The 19,237-nt window shown below is 46.0% G+C and overlaps 1 long non-coding RNA gene across 4 annotated transcripts in view; it reads left to right on the forward strand.

The window, feature by feature from the left end:
* The window catches only part of LOC311590635, a 48,812-nt gene that overhangs the window by 13,699 nt on the left and 15,876 nt on the right, over positions 1-19,237 (forward strand). For 3 of the 4 annotated variants that reach the window (XR_014776936.1, XR_014776937.1, XR_014776938.1), the window contains exon 2: positions 16,804-16,905. This is a non-coding gene — a long non-coding RNA (uncharacterized lncRNA). Of the gene's footprint in view, positions 1-12,545; positions 12,717-16,803; positions 16,906-19,237 lie in introns of those variants that run through there. The other variant, XR_014776939.1, reaches the window with a different exon arrangement.

Raw genomic sequence — 19,237 nt, forward strand, 5'->3', positions numbered from 1 at the left:
AGAAACAAGCAGTTGGTTCATGCTAACTTTGACTCTCGCTACATGACTCTGATGCCTCAAGATATCTGCTCTTAGAGAATTTACGTCCTGTTTCAGTTTGCCAGCAGACCACGCTAGTGAGAACGCTGCGCCAACTTGGGCATGGCTCTAACACAGGTGCATACCGGTTGACTATTTATGTCCAAAGTGGCTTTGGCATGGAAGATTTGCACTCAGTGTGTGTGTGTGGGGGGGCAATGGGGAAGGAAGGAGGGCCAGTGTGCAGGACTCAGATGCTCAGGGAAGCTGGGCTTCCGGCTTTTGATCCCCCCACTCGCACTCCAATAGAGAAAAGCTTCAGGGCAGATGAGCCTAGAACCCAGTTGTTTGTGGGGTTCCCTCCTACTTCTTTGTAGTGTGTCTTGGTTTGCGGCAAGGTCTTACTGCATGGTTCACGCTGCCTCTAGCTGAAAAGATGCTTCTGCCTCCGCCTCTCAAGAGCCGACCTCAGGACACGGAGTGTACGTCGCCTGTTTGGTTTGTTTTCACTCTCCTTTAAAAATATTTATTTTAGAAACTAATTACTTTGAGTATTGCCCCAAATCTCAGGAACAGAGAAAAGGACCAGGCCTCCATGAGAAGACCAGGGTACTATAGTCACCTGGAGGCTCTGTCTCTTATCTAAAAAAACAAAACAAAGCAAAATAGCTGTAAATAAATTCTTACACAAACTGCAGCCCAAATACTTCAGAAAGCAAGATGAGTTGTACAAAATGTATTCATGGGTACTTCTGTAGCCCGCCATGCCAGGTCCCAAGGAGAAGGTCCTATAGTCAAAGGGCTATAGGAAGTTCACTTCCTATTTCTACTTGTACATTTTCAAGCAGAATATTTGCTTGGTTCGCCATGTCTTAGATTCATTCATCTATTACTTGAAGTTCAGAAATTCAGTTGTCAGTAGCAATGTCAGAGACTGAATTGGTCTTGGTTGCAGTCACTCAGAATTCCCAAACTAAGTCTGCTCCCCCCCTCACCCCCCACCCCCACCCCACCACCTTCCCCATCCCCAGCTGTCCCATCCCATCCCTCCCCATCCCCCCCCCCCACCGACCCTGACCCCAGACTAGGCTTTGACAAGCAGATATCGGTTGGTGAAAGCTGATGAATCTATGACCCCAAACAGCATCCTTTTGGAAATAGCGTTGCTTATTTGTCTCCCAACTTGAGCATATTTCACTGGGTGGAGTGTTTCCAGAGCTAGGAAGCGGAAACGCTATTGGCATACTTCCTTTCCGTATTGTTACTTCTCTGCAGCTGTGCTAAAACGCCAAGTCCAAAAGCAAACTATAGAAGAAAGCGTGGTTTATTTGGCTTATGGTCCCAGGAAGAGTCCGTGGCAAGAGCTGAGTGTAGGAGCCGGAAGCTGGCTGGCCACGTTTTCAGCCATACGCAAGAAGCAGAGAGCAAGAAAAAGGATGCGGTGGAGGCCAGAAGCCCTCAAAGCCTCAAAGCCCAGGGTTGCACTTCCTCCAGCAAAGCTCCCCTCCTAAAGATTCCGTTCCCTCCCCAAGAGCGCCACCATCCGGGCACCACATGTTCGAATATGTGAGCCCACGGGGGACATTTGTCATGGGAACCACCATTTCTCAGCTCTCATATAAAAGGCTGGGTTTTTTTCTGTTTGTTTGTTTGTTTGGGTTTTTTTTTTTGTCACTTTCATTTAATCATAGTATCTTTAAGTGCTGAAAGCGGAGAATAGAAAATTCAACTTAAAAAAAAAAAGAAAATTCAACTTTTGAATAGAACCATAAAGAAATAGAACGAGTTTCTCAATCAAAGCAGTTTTTCTGCTTCTGTCTGTATCACCCGCCAAGTCCTTGTATAAAATGTTCTTAGAGGAAGACTTTGTGACCAGCCCCGTGTGAGTTCCCAGAAGGGATCCCACCATTTGTTAAGAGTCTATGTGTCGTTGGTGATGTCGTGTGATCACGAGACACACATTTCCCTGATGGCTCCAGGTATTTTTCTGAGGCAGATGACTTTCTGTCTTCCAGAAAGCTCCTTATTATGAAGGGCAACCTGCCTTTCCCTAACTGCTCCAAGCTTTCCCTCCATATTGCGTGACTGTACACTCTGCTAACCCTTTCAATGTACTTGTGACTCTATGTGACCCTTTGGTCATTGAGACATTAAGACAATAATAGTCAACTGTCTATTTAGCCTGCGCTTTTTATTTACCCCGATCTGAAGACAGAGGAAAAAGGAGGAGGCTCTAGTTGCATTTTTGCTGAGTTCCTCCCTCAGTGAAAATGCACTCTTTCCCCGACAGCTGGGAGTGACACTGTAAGCAGATGTGCCACACAGAGAGCACACAGCACAAGGAGTGCAGTGCCCCATTCTTGGCCACCTTCTGTCACACCTAACGGCGGTCTTTCTTCCCAGGGACTCTCTTTCAGCCCTGTCAGTGGACACTTGTGATCTGTGATCCATCTTGCGATGTTAGTATGATGTTCAGGGTTGGGACTAAGTGGAGCTGGAGACTCTATAAGTCCCCTGAGCAGAGTGTGCGCGCGTCTGTTTGCAGTGCTCCACTTTTCCCGGACCCAGAGGTCGTTCACATTTGCAAAGGGATCTGAGGTCTTAGAAGACTTGTTTACTTGAGGAACACTCAGGGCCCTTGGTGTGGCAGTCTATGGTTCTCAGCTGTATTTCTCTTTCTCTTTTATGTTCCTCTAGATTAAAAAAAAAAGGGTGGTAGTGGCTATTCAGCTTATTTCTTATTTGACCAAGAGGCTCTGTCTGAGCATTTAAGAACTAGCGACTCCAGTAGAAATGAACAAAAGGGAAAACCCAAACCTCGGGTGCTGAGACGTGGCTGTCAATCCGAGGTCTGCCACATACATGTGTTTACTTACACCAGTGTGTACACATGGGCTGCACAGAGCACGCAGTACTCTGAGAAGATCTAGTTTCTAGTCAGGCTGCATGGTACAGCCCTGGAATCCCAGCGCTCAGGAGGTTAGTGCAGTAAGATTGTGATAGCCAGGCTAGCCTGGGCTACATAGTAAGATACTTTTTCTTTTAAATAGTCGTTTTCTTTTTATTTAATGTATACAAGTGTTTGGTCTTCATGTATGCAGTGCTGCATGTGTGTAGTGCTTGCATAGGCCAGAAGAAGGCATCAGAGCTAGAGTTGCAGTCCAGTGAATGTTCTAATGGCTGATGCAGTTCTGCAGTTCTCAAGACACTGGCTTTAAAAAACAAACAAACAAACAGGCTGGAGACCAGAGGACCTGGCTCACAATGGCCTGTAACTCTGGTTCTCGTGGGCTCAACACTCTCTTTTGGCTTTCTCTGATTTCAGTTGTACACATACATAGATTCAGTCACATGCATATAACACATTAACATTTTTTTAGTTATTAAAAAAACCCAGAATAATCCTCCCCCCCTCCCCCCCCACACACAAAGGAAAAAAAAATAATGCTTCTAAGTGTTTACTCAGAGGTTGTGGCCTGTCAGTGTCAACTTCAGCTGTACAGGTACTTAGAGCTTCAGGATCTTAGGTCTTTAAAGTCCTTTCAACTTGCCCAGTGTGGTGGTGCACGCCTTTCATCCCAGCATTCCAGAGGTGGAGGCTGGTGGGTCACTGCATTAAAGGCCAGCCTAGTCTACATGATGGGTTCCAGGCCTTCCAGGGTGTGGTGCTTTGATTGTGCAGGGCCTCCACAGGCTCATATTTTAAATGCTTGGTCCCCAGTTGGTGGACCTTTCAGGGGTCGGGGGCGGGGGGAAGACTAGGGTGTGTGGCCTTGTTGGAAAACGCGTGTCACTGCGGTTACAATAGATCTGTGCCACATCCAGTGTTCTCTCTGCCTCCCGTTTGCAGTTGGAGCTACAAGAGCTCAGCTGCTCCTGTCGCCACGCCTTTGCTCCACCAGCATGGATGCCTACCCTCTGAAACCATAAGTGCAGTTAAACTGCTTCTTTTATAAGTTGTCTTGGTTACACTGTTTAACCACAGCCCTAGGAAAGTAACCAACGCGTGAGGCTACCTTGTGAGACCCTGTCTTTAAGGGGAAAAAATCCCTTAAAATATGGATTTGTTTTTAGATGCTCCTCTCGAATGTACATTATTAACCCCTTCCCCAATCTCTGTGTCCTAATGAGCGAGATGAATTTATTGTGATTACAGATTTACTTCTATTATTCTGCACGTCTGCTTATATGCTTGGTCTGAGAAGCTGCCTTGTCCATTAGTACGCTTTCTCTGGAACCTGGGCCTCACATTCGCGTGCTGCTTCCTCTTCCACCGACACACAGCACAGACATATTCAGTATGCTCTGCGTTGCGGGAGTTTGTTTTTAAGACTGGTTCTTGCTTTGCAGCATAGACTTAGCCTCAAACTCATGGCAATCCTCCTGTTTCAGTCTCTGGAATGCTAGAATTACAGGCACGAGACACCGTGCCTGACTGTTATGTACATCTATTTTCTCCTTTATTATTATTATTTTAAAATAATGTATTTACTTTTATTTTACATGCATCGCTGTTTTGTCTGCATGTATGTCTGTGTGAGGGTGTCAGATCTTGGAGTTACAGACAGTTGGGAGGTGCCATGTGGTTGCTGGGACTTGAACCTGGGTCTTCTGGAAAAACAGTCAGTGCTTTTAACTGCTGAGCCATCTCTCCAACCCCCATTTATTATATTTTTAATGATTGACTTTCACAATGAATTAAAATCCATATTTTAATTAGCTCTTTGAAAGGTTCAGACACTCCGTTTTGATCGCACTCACCCCACCCGCCCACTTCCATTTCCCAGGTCCGTTTTGTCCTCCCAAGATCTTTGTCTTAGTTGCTTCTCTATTACTGTGGTCAAGCACCGTGACCAAGAGAACGTGTAGAAGGTAGGGTTGCCTTAGAGCGCATGCTCTCAGAAGCTAGGCTGCCTTCTTCTCCACAGGGATATGCATTGTATATTCTATTTATAGATTTTCAGCAGTTATTTAAAAATTGTACCATCAGCTTATCTGCTCCTTAATTATTGTGTCCTACTTATTCTATCTTTTATTTTTAGTAGTTCTTTCAGATTCTTTTCATGTTTCTGTCTGTGATGAGTTGTGTTGTGGTTTCTGGGTTCTTATTTGTCTTTCACTCTTGTGAAGACAGTTGAGTTAGAATTATGAGGAATCCATATCTTCTTTTTAGATAAAAATGTCAAATTTCCCATATCGTTTGTGGTATTTGGGCCTTTAATACTCTTTTGTTTCACTCTCAACTACCTTGACTATGAATTCATTTATATGTTTATATTTTCAATACACTGTTTGTACTGCATTAAATATTTTGATATTAAATATTATAGGTGGATGTCCCATGACAATTAATCTGCATCTGTCGTGCCACTGACTACATTTACATATGGTGGGACATTGAAAGTTAGTCCCCTTTCTTATTTTAATGCAGTCACGTGTTCACACATGCTGCACACAGTCTTGGACCAGAGCTGACATTGTCAGCCTGTCATTTGTGTGTCGACGCAGCCCACACTGCCTCAGGGACACCGTGATCATCTCTCGATCTTAGACTCCGTCCCAAGCGCTGACACTGTAAACATCAACAAATGATACAAAATCGGGAATTTTTGTTCATTTTCTGGCTAGCTGCTTCTGAAGCATCTTTCCAACATCCCATGGATTATCTTCCTGTGGGTACTTGTTGCCCACTGCTGGCATCCTGAGACCCACCTTCCCTAGGCTTAGCCTTGCCACGCTCCAGATTCCCTCCTGACCTGAACAAAATGCCTGTGGGTGGCACTGAGGCCACCACCGCTTGGGCCATGGGAGCCTCCGTTCGCCAACACATCTGCTACGATATTTTTTTGTTTGGCACTGGTGTGTTTGTTAATGAAGACTTCACAAGGATCTAGTGGCATGTTGAGCACCAGCGACACAAAGTTGAAGAGGTGACCTCCCGAGCCAAGGTTAGCTTCGGTTCTCAGGGGGCCTTCTGCTCTGAGGGCTATCCCTAACGGGCCTGCCTTCCTGCTGTCCTCTGTGCCTTGAGCCTAACGCTTCCTACACTGTGATGCCCATGCTCACTCGCTGTGGAGCGGGGTAGTGGGAGAATGGCAGGGTAGTTGTCTTCTGTGTATAGACGTGTGGGCAAACACAACCTGAACTTGTTTAAAGAGGAAGGAAAGCCTTATGGCTAGTCCTCAGCACCAGTAAGTTCCTGGACATCTGAAAAATATATTCTGTATTTAGGAGTGATATTTGGCAGGATAGTTCAATGGTGGATCTGGTAGAGAGGCTGAGAGCCTGGTACCTGCTCAGCCAATGAGTCTGGACACCTCAGTAGTCCCAGACGGGAGCTGAGAGCCTGAGAGTTCCCTGGAGAGTCTCTGGTGTTCACTCCCTGTCAGAAGGCTGACAAGGGGCCTACTCCCTCTGAGAGGGTCCTTCCTGCCTCAGTTTATCTTCTCAGCAAACACTTCCAGGGATCTGCTCAGAGGTCTACCTTCTGACTGACTCTAACTCCCTCCTGCCCACTTGACCATGAAGGCCAGCTCTCACAAGGCTTCATTTGTACTGACTACAATCTTAAGAAAGTTACTAAAAGCACTAAGCATTTGAAAAATCAAATCCCTTTTAGCTTTATATTTTGGTGAATTCAGGATAACTTGATAGTAATATGAAAAAGATTAAACCCTTCTTCAAATTCACACGGGTTACAAATGAAAATTATATTGAAAGAATGCCTTTTTTTGCCAAGCACCTAAGATTTTTTTTTATAAAAACAGATTTATTTATTTATTATTTATACAGCATTCTGCCTGCATTTGTACTTGCAGGCCAGAATAGGGCACCAAATCTCATTATACATGGTTGTGAGCCACCATGTGGTTGCTGGGATTTGAACTCAGGACCTTTAGAAGAACAATTAGTGCTCTTAATCTCTGGGCCATCTCTCTAGGCCTGCACCTAGAATTTTAGAGTTTAAAAATGTGACTGAGACCCAGAATAGGCAACATCACCAGCATAGCATCTGGCAAATGGTGTGAATATTTTAATTGATAGATTATTCTCCCTTTACATTAACATGGTAAAGTTATCATCTCGGATTGGCTAGTTTAAACAATTATAGAGAATTATATACTTTATAAAATAACATTAAGTGTTATATGAGTAAAACTATTTATTGCATGTATATGGTCTCAGAGTCCTTCAAAATGATGTGGTTCTGTTCAATCTTTTCGTATTAGTGTCCTGACTGAACATCTTTAAAAAAAAAAGATTCATTTATGTATTATTTATACAGTATTTTGCCTGCATGTGTTGTCTGCATGCCAGAAAAGGGCACCAGATCTCATTATAGATGGTTGTGAGCCACCACGTGGTTGCTGGGAATTGAACTCAGGACCTCTGGAAGAGCAGCCAGTGCTCTTAACCTCTGAGCCGTCTCTCCAGCCCCTTACTGAAGATCTTATGAACAGATGTATGTAATCTTCACTAACCCTACAGAGCAGCACAGATGTGATGGGGACAGGACGCAAGATCCCACCCACGCTAGGCCAATGCTCACAACTGAGGGGCAGCACAGAATGCATAGAGTTCAAAGAACGGGCGATGGTACAAAGCAACATACCAATAGTTTGTACAGGTTACTATGAAATTCAGATGTAGACCAGACGTTTATTGTTAGAGATGCCCCACAATTCCCCTGAAGCTCCATGTCATTGGCAGAAAGAAGTGTCAGGAGGGTAGTGAATATCTGGCACACAGCTGGGACGCAAGCTTTCTCTGTCACGCACTAGTGAACGGTGGACATTCTTGTGACAGTTATTACTTTGACAATGCTTAGGGACCTCACAGGTCAGGAAGCTTCGGGGTTCACTAGTTCAGGTGAGCAAGGCTCTCTAGACATCAAGGGGAGTATGAAGAAATTGTCTTGATGAAACCTGAGCTCAGAGTCATATTTTAAAAATATGACAAACACTGTGTATATTAGGGGGAAAAGGCTTGCGTGTACATCTTGAGGGAGCAGCTTGCAAGCTGTGAAGTAAGGATACAAATGAAGGGGGCTGTCATAAGGTGACCTGCAAATGCTAATGGACACTTAGCTGCTAGGGAATTAGAAAAATACTAATTTGAGAGTGGTGTGTGTGTGTGTGTGTGTGTGTGTGTGTGTTATGAATGCATATGTTGGGTGTCTTCCTCTGTCCATCTCTGTCTTGTTGCCTTAAGATAGTCTCTCGCTGAGTCAGCAACTCTTTTTGGGTAGGGTAGCTAGCCAGTGAGCTCTCAGGACCTGGGACCCTCTCATCCCTGTCCCCTACTGCTGGGGTCACAGGAACAAGCAGCCATGCCCAGTTCTGCTAACAGATTTTGAATCTGGTTAATGTTTGTTTTGGTTCTTGTCCTATTATGAAAATTTACAGATTGTGAAAATGGATGGTCCACCCAGCCATCTTCTTGAAATTTTCTCCATAAACCTGACTATTTTTCGCTGGATGTGGTGGCTCATGTCTGCAATCCCAGCACACGGGAGGGAGAGGTGGGTGGGTCGCTGTGAGTTCAAGGCCAGCCTGGTCTACAAAGTGAGTCCATGACAGCCAAGGCTACACAGAGAAACCCTGTCTCAAAAAAACCAAGCCCCCTCACCAGAAAACAAAAAACAGAAAACAAAACAAAACAACAACAACAAAACAACAACCCAAAAAAGCTCTACTATTTTCATAGACAATTTTGTGAAAGGCAAGGTGTTGTGTGTGTGTGTGTTCATGTGTCTGTGTGCATGCACGCATGTGGATAGCATGTGTTAGGTATATTGTGTCACTGAGGCAGGGCCTTAGAAATGCAAATGAAATAATTCCACAAATGCCCGTGATCAGCTATAGAAAGGTGGGTGCACAGGCAGAGACTCTTGTATGGGGCGACTCTAGTCTTGAACCTTCACTCACCTATGAGTTAGGGACTGGCTTATGTTTGAGACTGACAAACGGAAAGCCCAGTGGGCAGCGCCTCAGAATGTGGCAGAGCCAGGAGGCTTTCTTAGACACCCTCAGAGTAGCCAAGGCTACAAATCCGATGGTCCCAATTTGCTGTGATTGGTGTCCCTGTAAAAAGAGAAGGGTAGGACACAGGTGTGGGGAGTTTGTCGACACAGGTTAAGAGAGGTCTGGCTGGGCTCAGCCTCCTGCAATGACGTCGCAGGGAGCAGCTTCAACTGCAAGCATTTTATTGGTTACAGTTCTGAGAGGTTGAGAAAGCAGCATGTCCTGGATCTTGGGATGTGCTTTCTTGGTTTTGTCCTTATGTGGTGTGTGTGTGTGTGTGTGTGTGTGTGTGTGTGTGTGAGAGAGAGAGAGAGAGAGAGAGAGAGAGAGAGAGAGAGAGAGAGAGAGAGAGAGAGCGCTAGCAAGCAGTCGAATCTCTTCCTGTTTTCAAAGGTCACTAATCCGTCACAGGAACCCCACTTTCACTACTTCATGTAAACCAAGCAACTTACCAAGATCCTCACCTCCAAATACCATCACACTGGGGCTCAAGTCTCCAGCAACCGGGCTTAAAGGGCTACAAACATGTAGACTGTGGCTGGTGTGGGACATCCCCAAGCCTAGAAACTGCCAGAAGACACCGTACTCCTGGGCTTCTAGCCACAACTCTGAGAAAATGTATTTCTGTTGTTCAAGCCACTTTCGCCTCAGCCCTGAGAAATAGTGTAACTGGGGGATTTGATCTCTCTGAAATTTTTATTTTCTTACAAGAAAAAAAAAAAGGAGCTATGATGTAAAATTGGGTAGTTATTTGAAATCAATGAGGTAGCTTATTTAAATGACAAAGAAGAGAGTGAAAGTAGATTAGGATTGATTCATGGGAATTCTTAAATTTTATTTTTTAAAAAGCCTGAGAGAAAATACAGGTAATAGCTTGATTTAAAGGAAAAGAAAAAGGCAGCTAAAATCTCTGCATTAAAACTGATTAAACAATGAGTCATATTTATGAGGAAAATTTTCAGTATGATACTGTCACTTTGCGATGGCTCCAAGGGAATTTCAAATACAATGTGACCTTTCCCCCACCGAACTCAACTTGCATCAACTCTCCTCCCCCGCCCCCCCCCAAAAATATATATATATACTTATTGCATAAATTAGGTTGCACTACACTTGTTAAATACTTCAGGCATGATTTAACAAGTGATTTCTGGGTGCAGGAGGCAGCCAGGCCTGTAGCCGCCTCCTAATGCATGCATAAACTGTGTTGGTAATCAGAGCTGTGCAGGGGAGTTCACTTTGCACCTCCTTGGGCGCCAATTTTCAGAAACTGTGAGAACCCAATAGAAAAGTCTCACCTAAGATTCATCTGTGACCTAAATGGCAGGGGGAGCCATTATCATTCACTTTACATGCACCGGTGACCCACGCTGTCACCTCTGGACTCGAGAGGAAGGAGTTTGCTGGCTTGGAGAGTCCTGAGAATTGAAATGGTCAACCCAGGTACTTCATTATCCTGATGAGAGAAAGCATCGCTAATTAAAACAGAGCGATGAACAGGATCCTACACCCATAACCTGAGCTCACCAAGGCCTGTGGTGGTGCTGGGCATCAAGGACCAGTAAACAAACAAACACCGACAACTAGAAACCAGTGAAATAAATTGGGTGTGGCAGCACATGCTTGTAAGAAATCTTAGTTTGGGGAGGCTGAGGCAGGTGGATTTCTGTGACTTTAAGGTCAGTCAGAAATGCATGAGATCCTATCTTAAAGCAAAAGCAAAAACAAAAACAAACAAACAAAAAAGCAAACCATAGCCCGTCAATTAAATGGTAAGGTATACGGAATTGTGTGACAAAAGGCTTTTAGAAATGAACAAAGTCGGTGTGACTTTGGAGAAGATAATGGAGGAACTGAAATACAAACCAGGACCTGGAAATGAATAATGTAAAGAAAAGGACATGTAAAGGCATTTGGAGTAAAAGCAGGTTGAAGCAATGGTGCATATGCACATGTGTGTGCATGCCTGTATGTGCATGAATACACGTGTGTGCATGTGAGACATTTGTCTGGGGTGGGAGAGCTGTAAGGACAGAACATAAGAACATAGTTGCTACCCGTGATGCACCTAGAGTCCTCTGTCTCATGGGAAAGACAAAGGGGTCCATTTCCTGTAAGATTAAGAAAGTTATGTTTAAATTTTCCTAACCGCCAAGGTGAGTCCTGTGTCAACCGTCTTGCCAATAAATGAGCTATGGCTTAGAGAGGCCGTGACTCCAGAACTTTCCAAGACTCCAGAGTCTTGCTTGGCTGTCTGGTATCCTGAACACCCTATGGTTCCACATAGTTGTCACACACCAGTAGATCCCTATTGCTTAAGGTAGGTCCTACCGACACATGCTGGCCACCAGGGTCTCCCCATGGGATAAGATGGAAGTTCATCTGAGCTGAGGCAGCATCTTGCATAGCATCTTTTCCATCTCCGCAACTTGTCTCGCTTTTCTCGCGCTCGCTTACAAACATCGTCGATGTCCTGGGAATGTTCTCTCAGTAAGACACTTGGGAAAACACCCTCATCTTATGCTCTGCTTTTTAGGGCACTTCTATCTTCAGACATGCCCCCAAGTTGTGGCTATTGCTCGTGGGTGTCTGTGCTACAGAGCAGGTCATGCTATATAGGCTACACTGGCTGTCAGAACGCTGTGCTTAGAGACCAACAGTGGCAGCAACGACACTCTCACTATTACTCCACATATGTGAGTCAGACGCCCAGACATCCCGGATCAAAGTTGGCTAATTATTACTGTGTTTTGAATGAGGAAGATGGAGGAGAACATATTACTGCTGATGACCACACAGGCTGCAAGTGACACCAGCGGGGCAGATAGCTGTGCTTACCTTCACGGCTCCAAAGTCTCGTTTGTGCTCATTAGAATGTAGTACTGAACAAAGAGGCAGCTTGCTAGGCTGTTTGCTGCATAGCTATGGCTTTGCTCAGGTTTGAGGGGTAACCACATTAACACAGGGATAGCTAAGTAAGAGGATGAACCAGCTTGCCGCTGCCTTAGGCTTGAAAGGTTGTAAAGACAAACTAGGTTCGTTCCCGTTCATGATTAAATTTGTTTCTCAAGGATCAGGATATGCCCCATCGGCAACATTCACTACAAGTGGCTCTGTACTGCCTGTTCCAGGAAAGGATAACAATGCCTTTGTTTCAAAAAAGTTGCTTACAACCATCCTGCAACTCTTATCTGTGTTTCAAAAAGTTGTTATGACTACCTGTTGTTATGGCTACCTTGCTACCACCACCTTGCAATCATGTCTTTGTCTCAGGAGGTCATTGTGGCTAATTTGTTACACTTGTCTTCCTCATGTCTAATGCTGATCTCTCTAACCCCGCCTTAAGAGGAGGGTGCACACAAATAAGAAAGCCTGCTTGAATTAATTGCTTGCTTTAATAAATCTGACCAGGAAGATTTGAGTCAGTGGTCTTTCTCCTTGAATCGTTGGGATTAAGAAGACCCATCTGAAGAACTCCTAAGCATAAGAGAGTGTCATAAGCATAAGAGGTGGGCTGGGTATTCTGAAGTAAGGAGGCGATGCAGTGACTGCATGATCAGTCAAATGGAGACTTTTAGAGAATAATCAGAGATTCCATAACAATTATGAGCTGGACCACCTGAGCAAGCCAGGATTCATGGCCACCTTAGCAACAGGAGGCAAGAAGGAGCTATGGTAGGCTCTTGAGCAGGAGGGTAGAACTATACAATCATAGGTATAGTTGCGACACACAGTACTGACAGGAAGTTGTGCCTGGGACGCCACTGGTCTATTTATCTTTCTGCCTTAGATCTTGGTTTTCTCTCTAGCTCACCACTAGAACTGGTGCCCCTCTTAGACCGTGCCTTCCTCTCTTCTTAGGGTGTCTAGCCTCTGGCCAGGTGTTCGACACTCTTAAGCTTTGGGTTGCTCATGCAGGATCCTGCACTGAAATCAGTCCCTTTACTGTAGGACTCTGCTCCTAAAGTATCCATACCCATGTGGGTGGGGGGGTTCCTCCACCCTGGACCTGGTGGTGGTTCCCGTGGAGAATTTTAGGTAGCCAAGACACTAGGGATGCACAAGTGCTACTAAGGCTGACTTCCTGCTCAGGCAGAGTCACCCTAACACATTACCTAATGTGGATGGAGAGGGAAATGGGGAAGAGCTTGTGTTTGGGTCCTTTGTGGTCCTCAGAGTCTGTGCTGCTCTGGCTTAAGGGGCCAGGCTTCTTCTTCTGATAACAGGCCTTGGATCTCCTCTGCTTGGGTTTTAAACATCCTCCAACCCTTGCAGAGTCTTTGCAGAATTTTACCTTTGAAGAGACAAGATTAAGGTTGATTGCTCTAATGTGGATTTCAGGGAGGAAAAGGATAGGTAGAGAACACCTTTGAAGAAAGGTAGAGTGGAGAGTGAGGAGAGGAAGAGGAGAGAGGGGAGAGAGAAGGGAGGAAGGGGAGAGAGAGAGAGAGAGAGAGAGAGAGAGAGAGACAGACAGACAGACAGACAGACAGACAGACACAGACACAGAGACACAGAGACACAGAGACACAGAGACATAGAGACACAGAGACACAGAGACACAGAGAGAAGATGGAAGAAACTGTCAAAGCTATGGTGTATCAACTCTCCAGGTTTGGAGAAAGAAAAATCTACACAAATGTGTGGTCATGTCTTTGAGAACTAAAACAAAAGTCTTTGGAATCAGGATGGAGTCTCTGTTCCCATCTGCTGGAAACAGTTGACTCTGGGTTTCCTTGAGTAGAGAAGCGGTGAGGAACAAATGGCCCTTTATGGAAGTGTGTCCTGCCCTGTAAAATTGGCTTCTAAAAAAATGTGAATATGGTGTATTTCTGTAATGTCACTGAAAAGCACCCAGAATTATGCAGACCTGGGTTCCCATCCCAGGTATCACGGGGCAGTTGTTGGGGTTTAGATGTGCCACCCCAAATCCAGCCTTTGTGTCCTCACCTGGATGCTGTCCTAGAGAGACTGTGCCTCTGCCGATTCCTATGCACTGGGAACCAGTGCTAAACACCCCAGAGCTGAAGGCCTGGCCTCAGGGATTCAGGACTATAGCTCACTGAGATGTGCCCCACAGGCACACCTGCCTCCTCTGTCCGGTGTCCTTAGCCACGGGTCTCAAGGCTCACATCACACACCTTAGCTGCGACTGTGCATGAGCTCGCTTCCCGGTGAGACACCCAGTGTCTGTCTTGGCTTTCATAGGCTGCCACGCAGGCACTCAGAATATGGCCGCCACCCAGAACATTCTTTTTGCTTCAGTGTTTACAAAACTTCTAGGCAGAGTCTTGAGAAGACTGTGCTCCTCTTTTAAGGCCTCTTTCCATCTCTGTTTCCTACACTCATTCTCCTCTTTGACTGGCTCTCTTTACCTTTTTTGTTCGTTCACTTGTTCCATCATTTTCCTCCTAATTTTACTTATTGACTCATGTTTGGGGATTTGTGTTTTTTTGCTTGCTTTGTTTTGTTTTTCGAGACAGGGTTTCTCTGTTTTAGTTCTGGCTGTCCAGAGCTGTCCACAGTAGACCAGGCTGGCCTTGAACTCACAGAGATCCACCTGCCTCTGCCTCCTGAGTGCTGGGATTAAAGGCGTGTGCCACCGTCTCCCAGTTTGTTTCGGGATTTTTCAAGACAAGGTTCTCTTGTAACCCAAACTGGCCTCAAACTCACACTGTAGCTAAGGATGGACCCAACCTTCTTGCCTCTAGCACCCAAGTGCTAGGGTTCCAGGACTCCCAGTTTCCTTCTTTGTCAAATGAGGATATAACAGCACCTTATTTCTGTTTTTTTAGACATTGAGGGAATCAGATACCCTGGAATTGCAGTCACTGATGGTTGTGAGTCACCATGTGGGTGCTGGCAATCAAAAAACAGGTCCTTGGCAAGCACAGAAAGTGTTCTTTTTTTTTTTAATTTGTTTATTAAGTTTACAACCTGGCTGTAGCTCCATCCTTCCTCTCCTCCCAGTCCCACCCTTCTTCCTCCCTCTTCCCTCTCCCCTATTCCTCAGAAAAGGGGAGCCCCTCTCTTCCCATCCACCCCAGCTTATCAAGTCTCCTCAGGACTGAGTGCATCCTCTTCCCCTGAGCCTGGCAAGGCAGTCTCGCCTGGGGGAAGCAGTCTGAAAGCTGGCAACAAACAGAGTCCACGTCAGAGACAATCCCGCTCCCGTTATTAGAGGATCCACATGAAATGTGTGCTGCCCATCGGCTACATCTGTGTAGGCGGCCTAGCTCCAGTCCATGCATGGATCTTGATTGGTGTTTCAGTCTCAGGAAGCCCCTTTGGGCCCTGCTTAGTTGGCTCTGTTGGTCTTCCTGTGGAGCTCTTGTCACAACCCCCGGTCCTTTTATCCCTCCCTCCTTTCCACAAGACTCCCTATATATTGCCCGGTTTTTGGCTGTGAGTCTCAGCATCTGTTTTGAAGCAATGCTGGGTGGAGCCTCTAAGAGGATGACTCGGCTAGGGCCCTGTCTGCAAGCATAGCAGAGTGTTGTTAATAGTGTCAGGGGTGGGCTCCCTCCCATGGGCTGGGTCTTGGGTTGGGTCCAGCATTGGTTGGACAACATTCCCTCAGTCTCTGCTCTATCTGTAGCCAGTGTTCTTTTTTTTTTCTTTCCCTTTTTAAAAAAATTTATTCTTGTTACATCTCAATGGTTATCCCATCCCTTGTATCCTCCCATTCTTCCCTCCCTCCCATTTTCCCCTTATTCCCCTCCCCTATGACAGTTCCTGAGGGGGGATTACCTCCCCCTGTATATGCTCATAGGGTATCAAGTCTCTTCTTGGTAACCTGCTGTCCTTCCTCCAAGTGCCACCAGGTCTCCCCCTCCAGGGGACATGGTCAAACGTGAGGTACCAGAGTACGTGAGAAAGTCATACCCCACTCTCCACTCAACTATGGAGAATGTTCTGACCATTGGCTAGATCTGGGTAGGGGTTTAAAGTTTACCGCCTGTATTGTCCTTGGCTGGTGCCTTAGTTTGAGTGGGACCCCTGGGCCCAAATCTGCCTATCATAATGTTCTACTTGTAGGTTTCTAGGACCCTCTGGATCCTTCTACTTTGCTATTCTCCCATGCTTCTCTCATCTAGAGTCCCATTAGGATGTCCTCCCCTCTGTCCCAGTTTCCTGGTAAGTGAAGGCTTTCGTGGGACATGCCCCTTGGGCTAATATGCAGATATAAGTGAGTATATACCATTTGAGTCTTTCTGCTTCTGGGTTAACTCACTCATTATGATCATTTCTAGCTCAATCCATTTATCCACAAATTTGGGGAATTCCTTGTTTTTAATAGCTGAGTAGTATTCCATAGGGTATATGTACCACAGTTTCTTTATTCATTCTTCTACTGAGGGACACTTAGGCTGTTTCCATGTTCTGGCTATTATGAATAAGGCTGCTATGAACATGGTTGAGCAAACTTTCTTGTTGTGTGCTGGAGCATCTTCTGGGTATATTCCAAGGAGTGGAATAGCTGGGTCTTGAGGAAGCCCTGTTCCCAGTTTTCTGAGATAGCACCAGATAGATTTCCAAAGTGTGTAGCCAGTGTTCTTCACTGCTGAACGCTGAGGTCCTCTGAGCCAGTGCTTCTGACTGCCTTGTTCAGCCCAGCACCCTTTATTCTCCACAGAAGCACGTCTGTGGCTGTTTGCTCATTGGTACTGAGCACACAGCTGGGATTTGATGCCACCATGCACAGGTATGAAGCTGTCAAAGCATACATTAATGAAAAAAAGAAATGCCTTCTTTTGTGCAGGACTCAGCCAGAGGCCCAGCATAGATGGGGGCTTGGCCGGCACATGTGATGGTCACACACATTTCTCTGTGGAATTGCCAGTAGAGAGACACCGCTCTTAAGGTAAATTTTGTTACAATTTCTATCTTTGAAGAAAATAATATTTTAATTTAAAAGCTAATATATACTGTTGAAAAGTTGGAAACTGTTGAGTTCTTGTTGTCATGGCCAGCTCTGTTGGGCGGCACCCTTGCAGCAAAGTTATAGGGAGATGGTCTACTGTAGAACATGCCGAGATGTCAAGATGAGTATGCACACAGGGGGTCCTTGGCATGTCCAGTCTTGACATGTCCACCATCCATTGTAGAATGCAAACAATGGCAGGCTTGGCTGTGGGCCCCTACGCTCCAGTCTGAGCTAAAACCTGCCTCAACATGGCCCTGGGTCTGATGGTGTGACCACCCCTGGAGCCACCATCTGGTCTCACACCATCCTGCTTGCTGGCCCAACTGCTGTTTTTCATGAAGTTTCTCTAGTGTTGGTTTATGTAAAACCTGCGGGGTGGGGCCGGTGGTCAGCAAGGTCACACTCACATCTGGGCCATCACATCTGGATCACCCACTTCTAGAAATGCTTTTCTTTTGTTTTCAAACTCCAGCTATGGGGACCCTGCTCAGGATCCCTCAGGGTGCTTCCCTGCTTGGGGTGGAGTGGGGACCGGGTGGCTAAGTCAGCAGCGGGTTCTGGGCGGCTCCTTTCCCAAAGTGAAAAGTATGATTTGGGATTCTTTGGCGTCGTTATGGGGAGCAGCTTCGAGACTGGCTCCTCCTCGGCTTCCCGTCTTGGTCTTCTTGAGGTTATAGTATGCTCATCCCCTTCCTTCCAATTTCCAGCTTCATTTTCTGGAATCAGATGGGACAGCTCTCTGGTTGCCTTGAACTCAGCTTCACAATTCTCCAGTGCTGTACATTTGCCTAGAGTGTCTCTGTCTTGGACACGTCATTCTCGGACTATTTATTTATTTATTTATTTATTTATTTACTTATTTATATGTTACCATGAGCAAGCCCTTTTGGATTATGCATTTGTTCCCCTGTTGGCTGCACCCCACACCTCATGGTAAGCTGTAGTCATTCGTTGACATCTCTGCCTCCTCCCAGAAGACGACAGCACTGCATAAGACCCTTGATCCCCAGGCCCAACACATAGTAGGGGTACAGTGTGGGTGGAGGACCGCTTGTGCTTAGAGAAGAGTACTTTCACTCACGTGAAATGAAGTGGCCTCTGGGCTACTGAGATTTTGTGATTTTTGCTCACGATAATAAAGTTGAAGGGAAAGCCTTGCCTGACCTGTTGGAATGCACAGTGAAAGATTTCATCACTCATCTGGCTCTCTGCGCCATATGGCTTTCAGTTCACAGACTGCTCTGTTGAGAATTAACTTTTGCAGGTAATTTCCTAATGATTGTCTTGGGATAAACAAATTTATCAGACTTGTTTGGCTAATGTATTCAAAGAGGCTCACAGGGGAAAAGTTTAATCATCGAAGAAGCCAGCCGGTGTCTGTCATTAGGGGAAGGGTCCAGGGTTGCCGGGAGGCTGAGCTGCGGTTGCTATGACTGCACATACTTTCCGATCCCTTTGTGAGGTCAACTGCAGCTCCCACGCTGATTGGCTAAAATGAGATTATCCCTGCTGACCAACTGCGGGGAGTTAATTTCATCAGAAAGAGAAGAGGCCGGTGGGAAACCTGCCACCACGCTGCAGAGGACTTCTCCTCAGCAGTCCACAGAGTCCAAGTCTGCTTTTATTAAATTGATATGTTCTGTCTAATGAAACAATGTAAGGAGACAGAGAGTGGGCATTAGTCTATTTTGGATATCCATGGGAACTCGAGATTGGTTTTGTCAGAAAACTGACTCTCAGCGTTAACCTCTGTTTTCCTGTAATGCGTCCACACAGCCAAATGCTGTCGTCACATGCATTTATATAATCGGAGATGGGTGACTGTAGAAGGGTACAAAGGAGCTGGCACAATGGCAGGTATCTGCTCGCAGGGCCTCAGCCCGAGGGAAGTAATGGAGGCAGACACCTTGCCCAGAACGACTGGTCTCTGGACAGGACGTGTTCTTGTGGTGGAGTGAGGCGCCCCATGCTGCACAGCGGTCTCTCTGTGAGAGGTTTTCATCGCCATCCTGGCTCTCCACTCGGTGTAGCCTTTGTCCTAGGAATTAAATCACATAGCTCCACTGGCTGCGTTTTAAATTCTACACAGGGAAGGCACAGGACAAACTGGGTCTGAAAACAAGCAGAGTGTCAGCCTGCTGCCTTCCCTGCCTGCTGAAGCTAGGGGGGGTGGGGGGGGAATATAACGTGTCGCCACCATAGATGCCTAAACGTGAGCTGAACAAGGGTGTTACCAGCACACATGCTCAGGTGCCAGGGTGTGTGTGTG

This window comes from Acomys minous (genome assembly GCF_964271855.1).
Source record: "Acomys minous genome assembly, chromosome: 19".
In the NCBI taxonomy this organism is placed as follows: domain Eukaryota; kingdom Metazoa; phylum Chordata; class Mammalia; order Rodentia; family Muridae; genus Acomys; species Acomys minous.